Source organism: Saccostrea cucullata, unplaced genomic scaffold (assembly GCF_032062105.1).
Source record: "Saccostrea cucullata isolate Sc308-1 unplaced genomic scaffold, CSIRO_AGI_Scuc_v1 ctg68, whole genome shotgun sequence".
Classification (NCBI taxonomy): Eukaryota; Metazoa; Mollusca; class Bivalvia; order Ostreida; family Ostreidae; genus Saccostrea; species Saccostrea cuccullata.
This window is the reverse complement of record NW_026939588.1, coordinates 504,933-525,137: the sequence shown is the minus strand read 5'-3', so window position 1 is coordinate 525,137 and position 20,205 is coordinate 504,933. Positions and strand designations below refer to the sequence as shown.

Below are 20,205 nucleotides of genomic sequence, written 5' to 3'. Positions count from 1 at the left end.
GGGTCAGATCACAATGTAGGATTCAAATTTTACATGTAAACAGCAGGACCAAGGCTAGTCGGGTTAGAGTTGTAGCCCATGGGTCACTTAAACAGTTAACAACTTTGGTGAGAGAGAAATACTTTTAATAATAAGAATCCTATTGATACTTCATATTATGTCTACATTTTCTCAGTGATGATATGACTACAGTAGTAATGTTATATTCCCCTGACGACTGTCGCAGACTCTGTGAGCCTGTGATAGACCTGCCCGGTGATTATTGAGCAGTGGGAGCTTTAGATGAGTCCTGTCATTGTATCCCACTTCTCTGGTGTGAAGTGATCACTGAGCAAACCCCTGTGGACCTGGAAAATCAGGCTTTGATTGAAAGGCTTTGACAAGGGGAGATATTGGATTTCCATGTCTCCTCCATTAGGCTGTGGTCTTACAACTTCTCACAGTTGACAGGCAAGGTGTGTTCTGGCCGGTGTGAAAACATAATTGTGGGGGGATTAGTGTAGTAAAATCCCACTTGAAAAGGGGCATGTTACAAAGGGGGAAATATCAAAATTTCTTTTTGTTATCGATGAAAATAACTGGTTCCAATTAACAAGAGTACATTAATCAGTCAAAGAAAGTTATGATGATTTCTGGTTCACAATCATACTCATTCCATAATATATCAACACATTTAGTAAAAAGTCTGGAAAATTTTCTTTTTACACCAAGCATAGATAAATTATGTTCAGGTTCATTAGTGAATTCTTACTCTGAAGCGTGATGACACTTTAATGCCAGATTTTTGTAGGAATCTTGTTAAAGCTAAAGCTGTCATTATTTTTTAGGATACATCACTTTTTATATCAATGAGGTAGAAGGGTATACCTTGTCACTATGCCATGTCCAATGTTCATAGATTTTGTGTTTTCAAGCAAGAACGTAATCAGGTGTTGATTATCGGGTAATTTTCTCCTTCCCTGGACAAAATTTTTCATTAAGTCTTATCAGGAACTCCATAATTATGATGAAAGTGAAATCCACTTTTTCTACCGCAAGCCATTATGATAAACCTTTGAAGCCCCTGTGTTCTAAAAGAGTCAGTGTCTTTGAAGAGGGTTACCAGTGGAAAGAAGATTGATTTTTATAAAGGCTTCATTTTCCAAGTTCATTATATGATATGATTTATCTTCAATGAGTACAGTCAGTTTTTACATCTATCATTTGCATTATGACAGCAATGGAAGAGGGATAACTCCTAACATCCTTGGGGAAAAAGAAATTTGCTTAATGTCCAGCATCTTTTGACTTAATGATATCAAATTTCTAATGTGAACATACTGTATGTAATACCACAACATATACATTTTTAAAAAATTAATTTTACAGGTAAAGGAGAAGATTCAGATGCTGAATTTGATGAAACAGCAACTTTTAAATAATCATTAGCAGGAGAAGGCAAAAAAAGAAGTAAGTAGGAACACTCTTTACTGATCAGGATCAGGAAAATAAAGCCACTTAGTCATCAGTCAATTTATTGTAGAGTTTAGGGCTGTGTATTGAGCAAACAATTTCGATACGATACGATACAATATTTTTTAAAGCGATATGCGATATATTGGATTCTAAAGCAAGTCCATCAAAAAAGGCTTATAGATCATTTAATGCATGAATTTCATAAAAATTAAGTGTTTAATTACCCATTTCAAAGTTCTTGTCTCATTGTCTTAACAAATAACACTTCAAATTAAAATTTTTAATGACTGTAAAATCAACCTGTTAAAATAAAGTTGTATATGTATTTTGTAATAATTCTAAAAACTGTGTTATTTTCTCAATTATTCTATAATTGTTCATTAGTTTTATTTGAAAAAAGGTGAAATATAATCTTTGGTGAATGAGATTCCCATCTTTTTAACATAATTAGAAGAAAAACTGCTTGTCCGATACGTATTGGAAGTTATTTTTCGATACAATATTTTTCTTGAATATCGATACGTATCGATATATTGATACAGTCCTAGTAGAGTTGTCTCCCTTTTGCCAGTGTACTGTAAATCACTATATTTTCAAGACACTTTATTTTGGAGAGTGAGCTATAAGGTATTTATAAGGGAGACAAAATTTTCGCGAGTTTGGATTTTTGTTGTATATAATCCTTACTATTGCATATTTATGCATAAATGTAATTTTCGCAATCAGACAAACTCACATAAGAATGTAAAATGATAATTAAAGTTCTCATGAAAAAAAAAGTGATTTACAGTACTTTGAAACGGCAATAAGGAAATGATGTTTATATTTTCATAGAAAACTTAAAGATTCACTCAGAGATAAACCTTAAATCTGTTGTACCTTTTGTTTGTGTATTCTATAAAATAATAACGTATATTAATTTTCTCTTCTAAATCAATCAGTACGAACACACTTTGCATGTATCATCCTGGGCGGCAGATTTTAATTATCAACTGAGAATTTTCTCGGCAAGCTTTGCTTTTTCTCTCATGATTGTGTAAAGTTGTATTATACATGTACACACTATTGATTTCTTGGGGTATGCATTGATGTAGAAATACATATCACTAATTCCGTCCTTTCCGTGTTTATGTTGAGTGAAGTGAAAAGGTAGAAATGCCAGGCTCGCAAGAAACATAATCCGAAATTGATTTTATTTAAATTACATTAATATAATCCTCTTACGTTACTCTCAGCATCTCGACGATACGTTTATGATTAAAAATCCTACAACTGATATTGGCATGTTATGGTGTAGACTGGGGTAGAGATCTAAAGCTGGAAGGAGAAATTGAATTACTCTCTTCAAAATGAAAGGGAAAAGATTTGTTTAATGTTATGTATATTTCAGATACATAGATTGAAGATTGAAAAAATCAGGCATTGCTTGAAGGGCCAATGCCCATCCAGGGCAGTGATTTGATATTTTCCACAACAATATTTAACAATGATTGACTCTTTTTACAAAGGTTAATTATTATTTTTTATATAAATATAAATATACTGTTAAATGTTGAAGACACATTGAAAATATTCACGACACCAGGGTTGACAATAGTTTTCAAGGGGTGACTCAGTGAACACTTTTTCACTGTTGTCCTCAACGACTAGCTACAGAAACTGTAATGATATGGTTTTATATTTTAGCATTGACCATAATGCTACAGATCCCGAAATGCAAATATTATGCAAATTACAATGAAAGATTCACTGCACAGTTGAAGGTGTAATTCTCTTTTTTTTTAGCATTGAACAATCAACTACCTTTCATTTCTTTATTCTAGACATATTTTATATCAACCTGTATATTTTATCCAACTCCTAACCCTAATCATCTCTACAGACTAATAAACTCACTTGTTTTGATTTTTCTAACTTGCAACAAAAAAATTCAAAGCAAAAGTTTTCTGGTCAGTGTAGGTGATTTTATAGGGTTAGAAGGTAGATAAAATTTACAGGTTGCTTTAAAAATGTCTAGAAATAGGGAGTTGAAGATATTAAGTGATGATATTTAAATGTTCTATGCTAGAATGTAGAAAAATACAGCCACAACCGTGCCTAGAAAATCTTGCACTGTAAATTGCACCATATTTGCAATATAGTATCTGTAGCATTTTGGTCAAAGACTAGAAAATAAAACCATAATGTTACAATTTCTGCAACTACTAATCGACATGAAGTTTCATTGGTGTATACTGAACATTTTATTTTAAATAATAATTATAACTGTGAATTCTGCTTGTATGAAATTTATGCAGATTTTTTCAGAACATCCAATGCCAAGTATTTAGGATGACTGTTACATTGTCATTGTCATATTCACTAAAAAGCAGGGTGCAGTGTTTGAAACTAGACATTAAACATTCAGGATTGAATTGAAGCCATCACCCATCCAAGGGTTAAACAGGCTTGCAGTTGCTTAACTTGCCTGAAATAGAGAGAGAGACTAGAAAACGTAGCTCACTTTTTTTAAGCAAGGCAGTATAAGTTCCCTATATACCGTCCGCTACACTTCCCCCGCTCAGGGAAGCTTCGACCCGAAGCTTAGCATGAGTTCTCTCTGAGTGTCTGGGCCTCTTTAGTACCAGCAACCAATGCCGTTCACAGACACGAAGTTCGCACCTGTACACAAAGTCCTAGCCTTAGAGCTTCCTGGAGCATGTCGGAACCTCTACAGTTACGGCGACCCCTGCCGTCCACAGACATGAAGTCTGTAAATGGACACTAAGTCCTAGCTCCAAGTCTTCCTGAAGCAGGGCACCAGACACCAGAGTCACTACGCTGCCATGCACGCTGCATCACTAAAAACCTAGCTTACTAGCGAGGCAGTATAAGTTCCCTATATACTGTCTGCTACACTAGTAAATATTGGGGGCCCTGGCAAAGGTAAAATAAAAGTCCTTTATAATTTTTAGGTCACCTGAGTAAACTCAGGTGACCTATTGCTATCCGTTTTCGTCCGTCGTCGTGCGTCGTCCGTCGTCCGTCGTGCGTCGTGTGTTAACATTTGAACATTTTCAGCTTCTTCTCTGCAACCACTGAACCAATTTCAGCCAAATTTGGCACAAAGCATCTTTGGGTGAAGGGGAACAAAAATTGTGAATTTCATGATCCCTGCCCCCCTGGGGCCTGAGGGGTGGGGCCAAAACCACTAAAAATAATGCAATCTTTAAAAATCTTCTTCTTTACTCTTGGACACCAAGCAGTCAAACTATTTGCATGATTGTAATCAGCATTGAGTCCTCTACCAAAATTGTGAAATTCATGGCCCTGGGGTCAGGGGTTCTAGTGCTAGGGCGGGGCTAAATAAGTATACAGTGAAAATGCATTATTTCTTTGAAAATCTTCTTCTCTGCTCGTGGGTATTAGATCAACCAACTAAGTACAAAGTTATGATGAGCAAGAGTGCCTCTACCAAAATTGTGAATTTTATGGCCCCAGGGTCAAGGGTTCTGGTGTTTGGGGGGGGGGGCTCTATTGATTATATACTATTAGTGAAAATACATGAATTCTTTGAAAATCTTCTTCTCTGCCTCAAGGTATTAAATAAACTAACTAAGTGCATAGTTATGATGAGCAAGAGTGCCTCTATCAAAATTGTGAATTTTATGGTCCCAGGGTCAAGGGTTCTGGTGTTGGGGGGGGGGCTCTATTGATTATATAGTGTAATACATGAATTCTTTGAAAATCTTCTTCTCTGCTCCTAGGTATTAAATAAACTAACTATGTGCATAGTTATGATGAGCAAGAGTGCCTCTACCAAAATTTTGAATTTTATGGCCCCAGGGTCAAGGGTTCTGGTGTGGGGTGGGGCTCTATTGATTATATAGTGAAAATACATGAATTCTTTGAAAATCTTCTTCTCTGCTCTTTGGTATCAAATAAACTAACTAAGTGGATAGTTATTATAAGCAAGAGTGCCTCTACCAAAATTGTGAATTTTATGGCCCCAGGGTCAGGGGTTCTGGTGTTGGGGTGGGGGCTCTACTGATTTTATAGTGAAAATGCATCATTGCTTTTAAAATCTTCTTTTCTGCTCCTGGGTATTAAATAAACTAAGTGCATATTTATGATGAGAAAGAGTGCCTCTTCCAAAATTGTGAATTTTATGGCCCCGGCCCAGGGTCAAGGGTTCTGGTGTGGGGGGGGGGGGGCCTATTGATTATATGGTGAAAATACATGAATTCTTTGAAAATCTTCTTCTCTGCTCTTTGGTATCAAATAAACTAACTAAGTGCATAGTTATGATAAGCAAGAGTGCCTCTATCAAAATTGTGAATTTTATGGCCCCAGGGTCAAGGGTTCTGGTGTTAGGGGGGGCTCTATTGATTATATAGTGAAATACATGAATTCTTTGAAAATCTTCTTCTCTGCTCCTTGGTATCAAATAAACTAACTAAGTGTATAGTTATGATCAGCAAGAGTGCCTCTATCAAAATTGTGAATTTTATGGCCCCAGGGTCAAGGGTTCTGGTGTTTGGGGGGGGGGGGGGGGTAGACTCTATTGATTATATAGTGAAATACATGAATTCTTTGAAAATCTTCTTCTCTGCTCCTAGGTATTAAATAAACTAACTACATGCATAGTTATGATGAACAAGAGTGCCTCTACCAAAATTTTGAATTTTATGGCCCCAGGGTCAGGGGTTCTGGTGTTAGGGTGGGGGCTCTATTGATTATATGGTGAAAATACATGAATTCTTTGAAAATCTTCTTCTCTGCTCCTTGGTATCAAATAAACTAACTAAGTGGATAGTTATTATAAGCAAGAGTGCCTCTACCAAAATTGTGAATTTTATGGCCCCAGGGTCAAGGGTTCTGGTGTTGGGGTGGGGGGGGGGCTCTATTGATTATATAGTGAAAATACATGAATTCTTTGAAAATCTTCTTCTCTGCTCCTAGGTATTAAATAAACTAAGTGCATAGTTATGATGAGAAAGAGTGCCTCTTCCAAAATTGTGAATTTTATGGCCCCAGTGTCAAGGGTTCTTTCACTGTTTGGGTGGGGGCTCTATTGATTATATGGTGAAAATACATGAATTCTTTGAAAATCTTCTTCTCTGGTCCTAGGTATTAAATAAACTTACTAAGTGCATAGTAATGATAAGCAAGAGTGCCTCTACCAAAATTGTGAATTTTATGGCCCCAGGGTCAAGGGTTCTGGTGTTGGGGTGGGGGGGGGGGGGGCTCTATTGATTATATAGTGAAAATACATGAATTCTTTGAAAATCTTCTTCTCTGCTCCTAGGTATTAAATAAACTAAGTGCATAGTTATGATGAGAAAGAGTGCCTCTTCCAAAATTGTGAATTTTATGGCCCCAGTGTCAAGGGTTCTGGTGTTTGGGTGGGGGGGGGGGGCTCTATTGATTATATGGTGAAAATACATGAATTCTTTGAAAATCTTCTTCTCTGGTCCTAGGTATTAAATAAACTTACTAAGTGCATAGTAATGATAAGCAAGAGTGCCTCAACAAAAATTGTGAATTTTATGGTCCCAGGGTCAAGGGTTCTGGTGTTAGGCCAGGGTTCTATTGATTATATAGTGAAAATTCATTAAATTTTCTTCTCTGTCTCTGGGTTTGAAGTAGATGAATTACCTATATAGTTACGATGAGCAAGGGCCCTAATCTTGCAGAATTTTGTATTTTAAGGCACCAGGGTCAGGGGTGGGGGGGGGGGGGGTTGGGGGGGGGGGCTCTGCTTATTATACTGAAAATGAATTTATTGTTTGAAATCTGCTCCTTTGTATTTATAAAACATTTATTTATTTTTTTGATAGGCAATTTTAAGGGTGCCTTTTAAAAATTTGTGCAATGTTTGGACCTAGGGTCAGGGGTTTATGTCACTATGTTAAGGGCACTACTGATTATTGCTGAATATTACTGATTACTTGGGAGTGCATTTTTGTTCCCCTACCCTGCGTATGGGTATTCAGTTACCAAGCTAAGCAAATGTTAAGTGTATTGTTATGATGATCAATGGTGCCTCTTTCAAAATTGTGAATGCCATATAGCATCTGGCTTAAAACATGAATCAAATTCAATACACTGTAACTTGAAAGTTGTTGCATAATGCTCAGGTGACCTATAAGGCCCGTGGGCCTCTTGTTTTAAGCAGGCTTTTAGTGTTACTCTGTTGTCATTCTCTCATTCCATCATCATAAACTTTCCGCTTATTATCTTGACAAAAGTTGTACACGCTCAACTCATATTTGGCATATGGAAACAACATAGGAATATGCAGGTCAAGTTCAAATTTAGTCATGGTCCAAAGATTTTTGACAGAGTTATCTTTCCTGAACATAGAAAAAAAAGAAGAAAATTTTCAATTTCAGCTTTCTAACTTTTGTAGGGATATATATGTAGAAAGTTAAAATTGCATGTTCAGTATTTTGCCAGAAAATACAAGTCAAATTTGAATTTGGTCATGGTCTAATGATTTTTGTTAGAGTTATCTCTCTTGAACTTAGAAAAAAAAATCAGTTTCTGTTCTCATAGAGCAATTCACCTTATTAAGGTTAACAACGATTGTATGGGTTTTACCTTAGTTATGCCCCATGAACCTTAAAAAAAAAAAATTGCGCAAAATTTAAATCGAAACATGGCATTTTAAATTTTGGCTACCTGCAGGGAATTCTTGGCATTTAGGATGATGCATGAAACTGCATGGGAGCAGATTCTATAACTTGAGAGAATTGTCACATGCATCATTGTCAGTTATCACTCCATATACTCGGACCATCAAATGCACACATATTACCTGGATATCCATTTCCCTACTTATGACTTTGAGTTAACTGTGAGTGTTTCATGATGGCTTCAAACCCAGGATGCTCAGAGCTTATTCTTTGTTTATAGCCCTATTGATTGCCTTCTTTCTCTTGAAGAGAGGTGTGTAGTTGCTTTGATTTTTCCTTCAATGCTGCATTCTGAAGTAGGTCCTGGATATCAAAGTGGAATATTTCAGTTCTGTAAATACATTGTGTTGAGCTCTAGGATAAAAACATATGGTTGATCCTTTGATATACTTGTAAGTTTCCTCCCTTGTAGTCCTTTATAAACACCAGTTGTCTCCCTTCTAGAGATCTTAACCATCTAACTCTGCCCATTTATAAGGGTGTGCATAATCAGACATGACCCGCCATCACTCTGTGTTTGTCTGCATCATGTTGATTGGATAACAATTTGTTTTATCAAGTGGGATAATGAAATGTTTTATTAACAACTCATCTGAATGTTTTTACATGCTTTACAGGCTCCAAGAAAAAGGAGGTATATGTTCTCTGGTCTTAATGATGAACATCTGTAATTCACAAAAGTCTGACGTCAGAGAATTACTGTCATATTTCGTATGCATTTGTACCAGATTTCTGATCATTCTATAATCAGGCTCGATGGCATCTGAGCCCTGGGAACCAAACTCGGCACAATTCTATCCCCCCCTTTATAAAAAGCTTACATATTGCCAGAGAAATTCATATGCACATGGAAACACCCTACCTATACTGCTATACAGATGTACTGTTCTAAATAATCACGTTATATAATACATATACCAAGAAAATGTGTGAAATGTGAATTTATGCTGACGCAGGAAAACGATTCCCATCCACAGATCTCTTTTGATTCTAAATGACAATTTTTATGCCATGAATATTACATCAAATAATAATGAAAAGAATTATCTACTGATAGAGAAAAAATTGCTCTTAAAATTAAGGTAATGTCAGTGACCTGATGGTATTTCAGCTAATGATTGTAGATCAACATATAGGTCTTTATAAAATATTGTTAGAAAAAAATATCCACCTCTCTAATCAAGATATTCTCTCAAACCTTTGTGCTTGAAGAATTGTTTCAACTATAATTTTGTACAACACATTTAAAACTTTCATTGGGATAACACCTAATTTTTCTAGCAAACTGTTATTCATTATATCTGAAAGGAATCCAAGGAATAAAGAAAACTGATGATTTAATTAGGTCAAGCAGGCATATTTTATTAATAAATATTATTTTAATCATATATTCCAAGCCCTCTGATTGGCTTAAACTTGGTCACATGATTAAGTATATAACAGCATATAGACTTGAGTTACTATTTATAGAATCTGAAATGCATATCGACTTGATGTTTCTTAAAATGGAGGTAATTTATTGTAAAACAAAAAATTAATAGTAGTGATTTCACAACTAAAGCTACTACAGTATATGACTTGATGTTTCTGAAAAAATATATACTTCAACTTGTATTTAAATTTTAATGTTCTGTAACTGATAAGACGTAACAATGGCCTGAATTAGGATCTACTTAATATCAGAACATATTGAATAGCTTTGTCAAAATTGATACAAAACATAATCAAAAAGATGTACATTTGTAGTATTTTCAATGAGTAAATCCTCTAAATTACTCAAGAAATGTAAAGGAAACACATTTACATGTATATCAAACAGCTAAAATTTTTATTTCTAGTCTCTAAGTGTTTTAGAGAGAAAACTGGTGGTTAAAGTTCCCATTTTTTCAATTTGTTTTTTATCAACCTCTGTAAAAAATAATATAACAAATGTAGCCCTTTAAGCATAGATATATCATTATATTGACCTCGCACTTCGTGCTCGGTCAATATGCTTTTCTGTGAAGTTGATATATCTATGGATCGACCTCATCAAAGGGCTATATTTATATATTATAAAGAAATCAACTTTATATTGTAAGGATATGTTGGCGTCATCTATAGGATCGGGTTGGTATAGACATTATATAGAAATACACAGCCTCGTAATGCTTGTATTGGGTCTTTGAGTTAAAGTTAGTAGCTTATTGATAATAAAATAATACTTTAAAAATCTTAGTTCTGTAAAAATTATTCACACTGTTAGAAGCATGAAGAGCATGAAGAATTGAATTACATTTGGTATTGTGTAATTTTGTTGCAGGCTTCAGATTTGGACCTGACTTGAATCAATAACAGCCCCCCATTTTTAAGCTTTATAATTTTAAAATATTGATTCTGATGAGAATTTTTTTAGCAACAGGAATGGATACAGTATAAGAAAGTGCCAGGAATGGATGATTTTGCTTCATTATAAGCATACATATAATTTGTTGTGTTATAGTTAAGTTTTTAATATATTTTAAAGTCAATGGAAATGAAAATCACTTTGTTCTAAGCATCAATTCATTATAACTGTGTTCTCTATAACCGTGTTTTACTATATTGATAATATTACATGTATCTATAGCAAGAATGAATGACTTTTAATGTCCATGAAAATTTAAACGTAATAAATTCTGGCCAGAATAGTGTCACAGGAGGAGGTCAAATCCCCCCCCCCTCCATCATAGAACAGTAACAATAATACTTTGCCATTCATGTGAAAGGAGCAAATGACCCAGATGAGTGTTGTGGTCCTTGGGCATTTTCACACAGTGCCAGTGAGAATCAAATTTTCAAATTTTTCAACCTGTGCTCTCAGGAGTTTTTGATATGTCTTCATCCCAAAACTGAAGCTACATGGCTCTGAATGGTACTTGTACATGTTTGATACTTTACCTTTGATTTTAATAGATTTCATAAAAACAGAATAAACTGGCATGAAAATTTGGAGAAATGTAGTCATAACTGTTTTATTTGCTAAATTGCTTATAAAAACTTTTTAGAAAGGTTTGAGGTGTTTGAGGTTGGTTAGCTGGTAATTGGCATAAAAATCATTTGGCAAAAAGGTTCAATTGACTTGATAAAAAAAGGTACTGTTCCTGAGTAATCTATTAACAGTCTGTCTGGCACGTAGGCACAGGGGGGATGGCACTGTCTTCATTGTAATGTGTTTTGATGGTCAGCTATGGCAAGAAATAGCAAATCACATGTGGGTCTCATTTGTGCAGCATTGGTGAGCCATTGTTAACAGATGCCATGTGTTTATAAGTTAATACTTTATTATGCATACCAAGGACAGGACTGTTTTTTCTACAGAATTCGGCCAACTGGCTTAATTTTGATAGATGGGTAAGGTCTAAATATTGGTAGTGTATAAAGGTTACTGATTGTGTTGACCATTTCTAGCTATCAGCAAATGTCTTTTTGAATAATTCTTTCAAACTGTATAATGAACATTTCATAGCTTATAGAATATAGTGTACCAGAGTAGACTTGGTCCAGATATAAGCCTACAGAAAATAGAGTAAAAAAAACTAAATATATTTCAATAAAAAAGTTAATTTTGATTTCTAGCAAGTCATACCATGATATGTCATTGTGAAAAAAAAAGAAAAGAACAGAAAGAGAGAAAAGGGGAAAAAAGAAGTTAAAAAAAGGCACAAAAGATCTACGAGGTAATATTCTAAAAGTATACCATTTATTTTCAGAAAGAAGAAACCCATTAAAATGGCAACATCAAGTAATTCGCCTGTTTATATATAACTACTGAGGTAAGTTTCCTACTTAGTTTTGATTTTCTTGCATTTTATTGCAGAAAGATATTTGATTGCAAAAATGAAAATGATTTTTTTTTTAAGTAAAAAAAAGTTCAGATCTTTTTGTAAAATTGCTATAATGAAATGAAATGACTTGTCAAGAAGATAACTTAGTTCAGAAGCTTGGTTTACAACAGTGTTTCAGAAGTTTGAGTGCAAATTTCTAGAATCTTTATTAAAGTTAAAATAAAACTATGTTGTCTGCCAGTTGTTTTGAAATAATAAAGGAAGAATCAGTGGGAACAAGTAAGGTCATAGTCCATACCCAATCTCTCACCAGATGGCATATTACGCTTTGCTACAACACAGAACTCCATCTGTATAGAGATTGGACCATACCAGTAAAGACTAATATTGGTCATTATATTTAAGGAAAAAAAGAAAAGAAAACTTGCATCTTATCAGCAGAAGTTTCTCCATGCATATTGGTTCATTATAAGGTAGCTGACAGTTGAAATGTCTGAAATTCTGAAATTATTCTGAGAATGGTACGTGCAACACTCCTGTATCAATGTGTTATTCCATCATCACGTATGTCTAAAGCTTGTCATAGTCAAGAAAATAAAAAGTTTAGGAGGCTAAGTACATGTACAAAAAAAAAGAAAGAAAAAAGAAATGCTTTGAAATATATGGAATATGCAAAATTAATTTATGATTTAATAAAATTATGAAGATGCAACATTAGTAATGGTCACGTAGGAAATACACGTGCATCTTTCCTTTGTAATTATTATAAAGATTATGTAGAGGTAGCATTTGTTTGGTGTACTTCTCTGAGTTTACCCTCTCTCTTTGGTTTGCTCAGGCTGTAACAGTTGTATCTATTCCCATCCAGGAGAACTGAAGGTATTACATAACCGTGCACATGCAGCACGTACAAAACATAGATGCTCCACTTTTCTATGCCCTTTTTTAGCTCACCTGAGCTGAAAGCTCAAGTGAACTTTCTGATCACATTTTGTCCGGCGTCCGTCTGTCTGTCTGTCTGTAAACTTTTCACATTTTCGACTTCTTCTCAAGAACCGCTGGGCCAATTTCAACCAAACTTGCCACAAAGTATACTTGGGCGAAGGGGATTCAAGTTTGTTCAAATGAAGGGCCACGCCCTCATTCAAGGGGAGATAATTGGGAATTAATGAAAATTTGGTGGCAGAACCACTGTGCCAGGAAAGATGAAACTTATATCCTCAGGTAGTGTAGATTCAAGTTTGTTCAAATCATGACCTCCGGGGGTAGGGCGGGGCCAAAATGGCCGACCAAAGTTTTACATAGAAATATATAGGAAAATTCTTTAAAAATCTTCTTCTCAAGAATGACAAAGCCATAATTCATCATATTTATGTGGAAGCATGCTCAGGTAGTGTAGATTCAATTTTGTTCAAATCATGACCCCCGGGGGTAGGGCTGGGCCAAAATGGCCGACCAAAGTTTTACATGGAAATATATAGGAAAATTCTTTAAAAATCTTCTTCTCAAGAATGACAAAGCCATAATTCATCATATTTATATTGAAACATGCTCAGGTAGTGTAGATTCAAGTTTGTTCAAATCATGATCCCCGGGGGTAGAGCGGGGCCAAAATGACCAACCAAAGTTTTACATAGAAGTATATAGGAAAATTCTTTAAACATCTTCTTCTCAAGAATGACAAAGCCATAATTCATCATATTTATATGGAAGCATGCTCAAGTAGAGTAGATTCAAATGTTCAAATCATGACCCCCAGGGGTAGGGCTGGGCCAAAATGGCCGACCAAAGTTTTTAAAGATATATATAGGAAAATTCTTTAAAAAACATTTTCTAAAAAATAGCAAATCCATGATTGGTCATGGGACTACTTTTGGATTTAAGAAATGAATGTAATAATTTTTTCTTTGATCGATGTATCAAAGAAAAATTTGGACGGAAAACTTCATCAATGCGCGTAGCGCATTGATGAAAAAGTTTTCCGTCAAAATTTTTCTTTGATACATCGATCAAAGAAAAAATTATTACATTCATTTCTTATCATTTAATTAAGATTTTAAATTAATAAAATGAAAGTTTCTTTCACTTTTCTATTAAATTTATGCATCAAAACAGTGCGCACGAATACATCACCATAACGTTAACGTTAAATTCAAAACGAAAATTCAAAATGGCTCTAACCATGCTAACGAAAAACGTTCTCAAATATTGTCATGTGATTACCAACAGTCTCCAAAATAATTTACAGTTCTTTAACACAAAAAAACTTACCTGTTGTGTCATCCCTCTGTGTATATTTTCCCCGGTAAGTTATCTAAGTTCGTAAATGTAAAGGGAAGCTACTCAAATATCCTAATCGTTCTAGGTCACAGAAATTTTGGATTTCATTTGCGCATCTTTTCATTTGAATTTCAAACCGAATATATAATTGTATACATATCACAACCTGTCAATGCTGTAAAACCTGAAAGAGTCTGCTGTCGATAGTTCAAGATTAAAGAATTCCATCCTCAATTCATGCAGTGTCGTTTTTCTCGATCACTCGTTTCCCACGATTTAACAGATTTTCGGTTTTCCCCGCTTTGGTAGCATAATAAAACTTTTTTTTCAGAGTTCTATTGTTTCATACCAGATATCTCAAAGTCAAACATTTAAGAAAAGTATATTAAACGATTTCTTCCCTTCTTTCCCGTAACTGTATTGTCGTCATGCAGACGAATTTAATTTGTTTAGCAAAGGGGGATAATTCAAATTGAAACGAAAGTAGAAAATAAGCCAGGAACCTAACGGACAGGTTCCGAAATTCAGGAAAATATTTGTTAAAGCAAAGGTATTTGATTATTCCTTCAAAAAGTAACCTGGAAGCGGGGAATATACATGTACCGACTGTCAAAGTACTGCTTAGTGCAACCGAACTCTAGATTTTATTGATGCAGTTATCAAAAGAATTTTTTATCCAATCAGAATCAAGTATTTTATAAAAATTAAATGATTTAAACTTTACAATAAAAAGCCATTTTCTACTTTTTCCTACCCTTAGTGCTCAGGTGAGCGATGTGGCCCATAGGCCTCTTGTCTTTGTTATAATGAAGTCTAAACCACATTTAGAGGTAGAAAAATCAATTTGTTTCTAAAACTTGTGATTGGACACAATGTTGTTAGAACAATGCATTGGAATTTGTACTAGGTAATACATGTGTGAGTTCATATTGTAATAACTAGGGCATACTTTACTATGATCAGTAAAAGTCCTTAAGCTTCTTGAGTTATTCAGGTTGTATATTGTAAATGTTCACTGGAATTACTTTTGCTTAGAATATAGCACTATTACAGATATTGATGTGAACTTGGAATGCATAACACTAGACTAATGGCCATTTTCTGTAAGGGGGGCTAAGGAGTATGACACCATAACCTTGACACCATCAAAGAATGACCTTGGTCACTTATTGTTGACAATATGTGTTTAATCAAGGGCTGCTCATTAGCGCTGATCATATGTTGCCAAATCTCAGATTGTGTGGTAATTAGAGACAGGGTATTTTCCCTGTGTTTGGGTAATTAGTATGTTCTTAGAGCAGGTGATTTCTCGGAGGACAGGATATTGAAATGGGATACTGGATGTAAAAGGAGGGGATTTTATTTCCAAATACCCATAAAGACTTTCCAATTGTTCCCAGAAAATTGAGAACAAGACATCTTCATTGCCTGTTTGATATGTGAAGCTGTAGTCAATATGCTTCAGGGATTGGAGAGTAATTGTAGGATTCTGAGCATGTATCTGTCCTTTTCCAGGTACACATTAAACAAAAACACAATTTAATTTAGCATCAATGAAAAAAAATTAGAACATAGGGTTATTTTCAGAATTGTTGAAAAAGGACAAGACAGTTATTGAAAAAGAAATGTCTTTATAACATGAACTTCACAAAGGATGACTAAGATTGTCATATTGAAAAAAACTTCTCTAATCATGACAGAATGAATTCAATGAGCAATGATATTGGAGTTTTTTGAAATTACATAGTAGTTCTTTAGAATGTGAACAAAGTTTTATAAATGGCACATATGTTGTAATCAGGGGCTTATTAAAAGGGCTTCCGGGGGAAATTGACGGCTGCTAGTAACCGGCACGGATATAGATTGAAATTAATTTTCATCTTCCAGTAAAGTAAAGGTTTCTATGACAACTTGTTGCCATGCTCTCCAATTTTTCCAGAAGCTATTGATGAATCCTGTTTCCATTTAGATCTAACGAATTAGACATTTTAATGAAAATCCTCATATTGCTCACATAATATAAATCTTATTTGATTGCTTCCCTTTTTGATTTTTTTAGTTTTCATTTACAAGGTGGCATTAAGTCTATAAAAAATATAAATCTTTTTTAAAAAGACACATTTTATTTAAGTAAGAAAAATAACATTGAAAAGACATTGCAAAGACAAGCCAAATTTTACATTTACTGGTAGCTAAAATAAGGTCATAAGTTCATGCAGACCCCCCCTCCCTTTCATCATTAATTAAAAGAAACAAAAGAGGTCATAAATTCATTAGGGGGAATTTTATTTCTGTTGTGCTTTCATGCTTATTTTACACAGGTTTTATATTTGCTTCAATCAAGCAACAAGACATTAGGTCTATTGTTAGTAAGTGGCTCCAGATGAGGGCGGCTCAAGGTGTTTATACCAAGGTACCTTCTATTCCCTAGTTATCTTTGTCTGTGTCATACATATTGCACCTATTATACTTATATATATAGATAGGTCTATATGATATCACCCATCACATGTATATTCCCTTCATTTGAGTGTGAGTCCACCAAAAGATAGTTGCCTGTTGACTTTGTGCTAAGTCTTTTACCATAACTTGGCTGAGATTATTTCTAGAGCTGAGAGATTGGTATCACAAGGACTAAGTTTGACAGTGCACTTAGTTGTTTCAGACTTCATTTATATTGCAAAAGCTCTTTGGATTTTTAAGAGTGACAGAGTTTCTAAAAAAAAAATTCAGCAAAGAAGAGTAGTTGAATTAAGGTAGGAATCCAGGCCAATTTTTGAGATACACTTTTGAATGAAACATGCAATTTTTTGTTCTCTCTTGAAACTTTTTATATTTTGATGTTCATCATTGTCATTTAATTTGAGAGGGGGCATGCATTTGTATATTTTCCTTGCAGTAAAGCATGTACTATTTCATTTAAAATTTGTTTCCAAATTTTGAAAAAAAGTGTTCAATTTATATATTTTAAACATGAAGAAAAGCTACAGCAGAGTCTGTGCCAAAGAACTTGTTGACATCACAAGCAGTTTATGTGCTTGATTTACACAAACATGCTTGCTGGAATTGAAGCATGTCAGTGGAACTCCATACTGGAAATCCATTTGTAACTCTTTCCTAGTGTGGGATGTGGGAGACGAATGTCAAACATTTCAGAGACCTTGATTTCATGCTGTGTGGAGCATTTCAAAAAAACAAAAGCAGTGGGGAACAGAGAGATGATGGCAATCCATTGTCTTCCAACTCAATGAGAAAATTTGGTCTGCTTTTTCATGGTAACCGAGTTTGTGCACTTTGTAATATGTATTTCATGGAGATGTTTGAACACCCAAACTTTGTATAAAACACATTGTTTTTTTTCAGAAGATCCAAGTCCTAAAATTCTGCAGACAGCTTTGTATAATCTGTAAATGATATTTTCTTAGGGTATTAGCTTCGTGCAAGGTTAAAAGGGGAAAATCTAGCTTCCGTTTTTCAGAGTTAATTTTTGTGTTAATGATCCATATTTTTTCCTGCATCTCAATTTGCAGCTTTTATGGTCTTATTAGTTTTTGTTCTAGAGTTATAGTATAGCAGGTAGTTAAAGCTGAAATATTGGACTACCTTTTATGTGAAGCCATCATTAAGCTTGCTTATACACAAAGGAAAAAAGATTCTGGTTGACGTTATTATGGCTGTATAAGAAAATGCCTGATCAAAGGCAGTTTGATGAGAAATTTAGGAAAATTCTCCTGACATTACAGAGTAAAAACCTCTTTACTAAAGAATTAAGCATTATATCTAAGTAAAAAAATGACTGACAGATGAACTTATATTAAATCTGGTCCTATTTTCAATGCAGACTATAGAGAATCGTCTGTCAAATCTTGTTTACTGGTGTTCAGTGCTGAAGCTTAACGGAGTCCAAGGCTCAAGTGAGCTTTGTCCATTGTCTGTCATCATTGTTGGCACTAGCAATGTATTGTTGTGATATGTTGTTGTAAACTTTTCTTCTTTTTTTTCATATTTTTCTCAAGAACCACTAGGTCCATTTTAACCAAAACCAGAGAGTATTCTTATATGAAAGGGATTGAAATATTTTCAAACCAAAGCCACACCCTCTTCAAACTTGAGCTTAATGCAACTTTGTAAAAACTGGATGGGGTTAAAAAAAATTTCAAGGAAAAGTTGAGTTGGAAAAGATGAAACTTTTTTGTGGAAGTTTCCTGACAAAGTGTAGATTTGAGTTTGCTTAAATCATGACCTCTGGGATAAGATGGGACCAATTTGGGCAATCAAAGTTTATGACCAGAAATTCAAAAAAAAATCTTCTTTTCAAGTGAAAAACAGGAAGTTCAAGTTAGTTAAAAGCATGATTCTTAGTGATAGGATCAACCAGGTCACAATGGGCAATCAAAGTTTTTAGATATTCTTTAAAAATCTCCTTCACAAGAACAGAAAAGCCATGATGAATCATATTTAAATGGAAGAATTCTTAAGTAGTGTAGAGTGAAGTTTGTTCTTCATGACCCCTAGGAATAATTTTTGGTTTACAAAGAAATATTAATTAATAATATAAAAAAAATATATATATTGATGAAAAACAAGAATCATGGGAATCGTAACTCGGATGAGTATTTTGGTCTTTAAACTTCGTGTTAAAGTTTTCCTCTCCTAAATGTCACATACTCTGCAATTCTGGATATTTTGCAACTTGTTAAGACATGGTTTATATACAGAACTAAACAAATATGCAGTGGTAGAATTTCTCAATTTTAATTCCAAGGGAGACCTCATTTTTAATATCCAGAAAAACATTTAGACTCTAAAAGTGAAGTATAACTTAGAGTGCCATATCTTGTTATATACTTATTGTGAGATGAAGTGTAATTTTAAATTGCATTCAAAATGTAAAAGTCAGGAAGCTGATTTAAGTGTGTTCTTCCAATTAGTACAGGATGTTGTCTCTAGTCGCTTAATGATCAGTGAGTTTATTTCTTTGATGTTGCGTAAGTTCATAATATTGCTGATTTGTGTTCAGTTTAAAAGTCAACATTCACATCAAACAAGTCTCCTATCTTATGCTTTTAATTTCAGATTTTAAATCATTCAAGATTCACTTTTATCGATAATTCTTCTAATGAAGAGCATGAATATCTGTTAATGGATTGAAATGAAACTTAAGAATGAGTACCTGTATGCCTTGATGGGAATGAGACTTTTTGTGTACTGGGTAATTGATTCCCATGGTTTCTGTACTGTAGAAAGAATTGGGGTAATGATGACTGATGTTTGATACAGATTTGGGAAGCAATGGTTTTTGACAACTGTGACACAAGATGCTGGACCTGAGGCATGATATTTGACAGGGGGACTTCAGCTGATAAAATTTCCTCATCTCCAAAAAATTAGCTGTTTGAAGTTGTAGATGTGCTATGAATTATGTTAAGAAATCCTCATGGTTTTCTCTAGCTGCAGATCTGTAACTTTGTAAAAACTGCGTTATGGTTTTTAATATAATTTCAAGGAAAAGTACTATTAATGCAAGATATATTTGTTTTCAGCGGCAGCTCACACAAATTGAGTTTGCTTAAATCATTCCATCATGATTAAGTAGATACAACATTATTGTTCATGATAAAAAAAAAGTTGTGTATTTCATACGTTAAAGAAATCAAAAATAACGTCAAAATATTATTAGAAAATCACTTTCCCCCCAAATGCAAATAAAAAATATCAATATTCCTTAAAAATCTCCCTCCTCAGCCTTTTTTTTTTTTACATGTTTGATAATAGAGAATATTTAGGTATTGTTCGATTGATATTTTTTCACCATGAATTGATAATTTTATATACAACAATTGTATTAAGTACATGTTTATAAAAAATATATATATATCCTTTTAAGAAAAAATTAATCATTCTGTGTGTGTATATTATTAAATGACGTTAATTTTCAATAAATGTCCATGGCTGGAATTCTGCTCACATGTGTACACTTTGTAAAC

At 34.1% G+C, this 20,205-nt stretch overlaps 1 long non-coding RNA gene across 1 annotated transcript in view; it reads left to right on the top strand.

The window, feature by feature from the left end:
* Nucleotides 1-1,449, top strand: part of LOC134253388 (uncharacterized) — a 34,288-nt gene extending 32,839 nt beyond the window's left edge. Inside the window, exon 3 of the long non-coding RNA XR_009989122.1 lies at nt 1,369-1,449. This is a non-coding gene — a long non-coding RNA (uncharacterized LOC134253388). The remainder of the gene's footprint in view (nt 1-1,368) is intronic.
* The last annotated feature ends 18,756 nt before the right edge of the window (nt 1,450-20,205 follow it).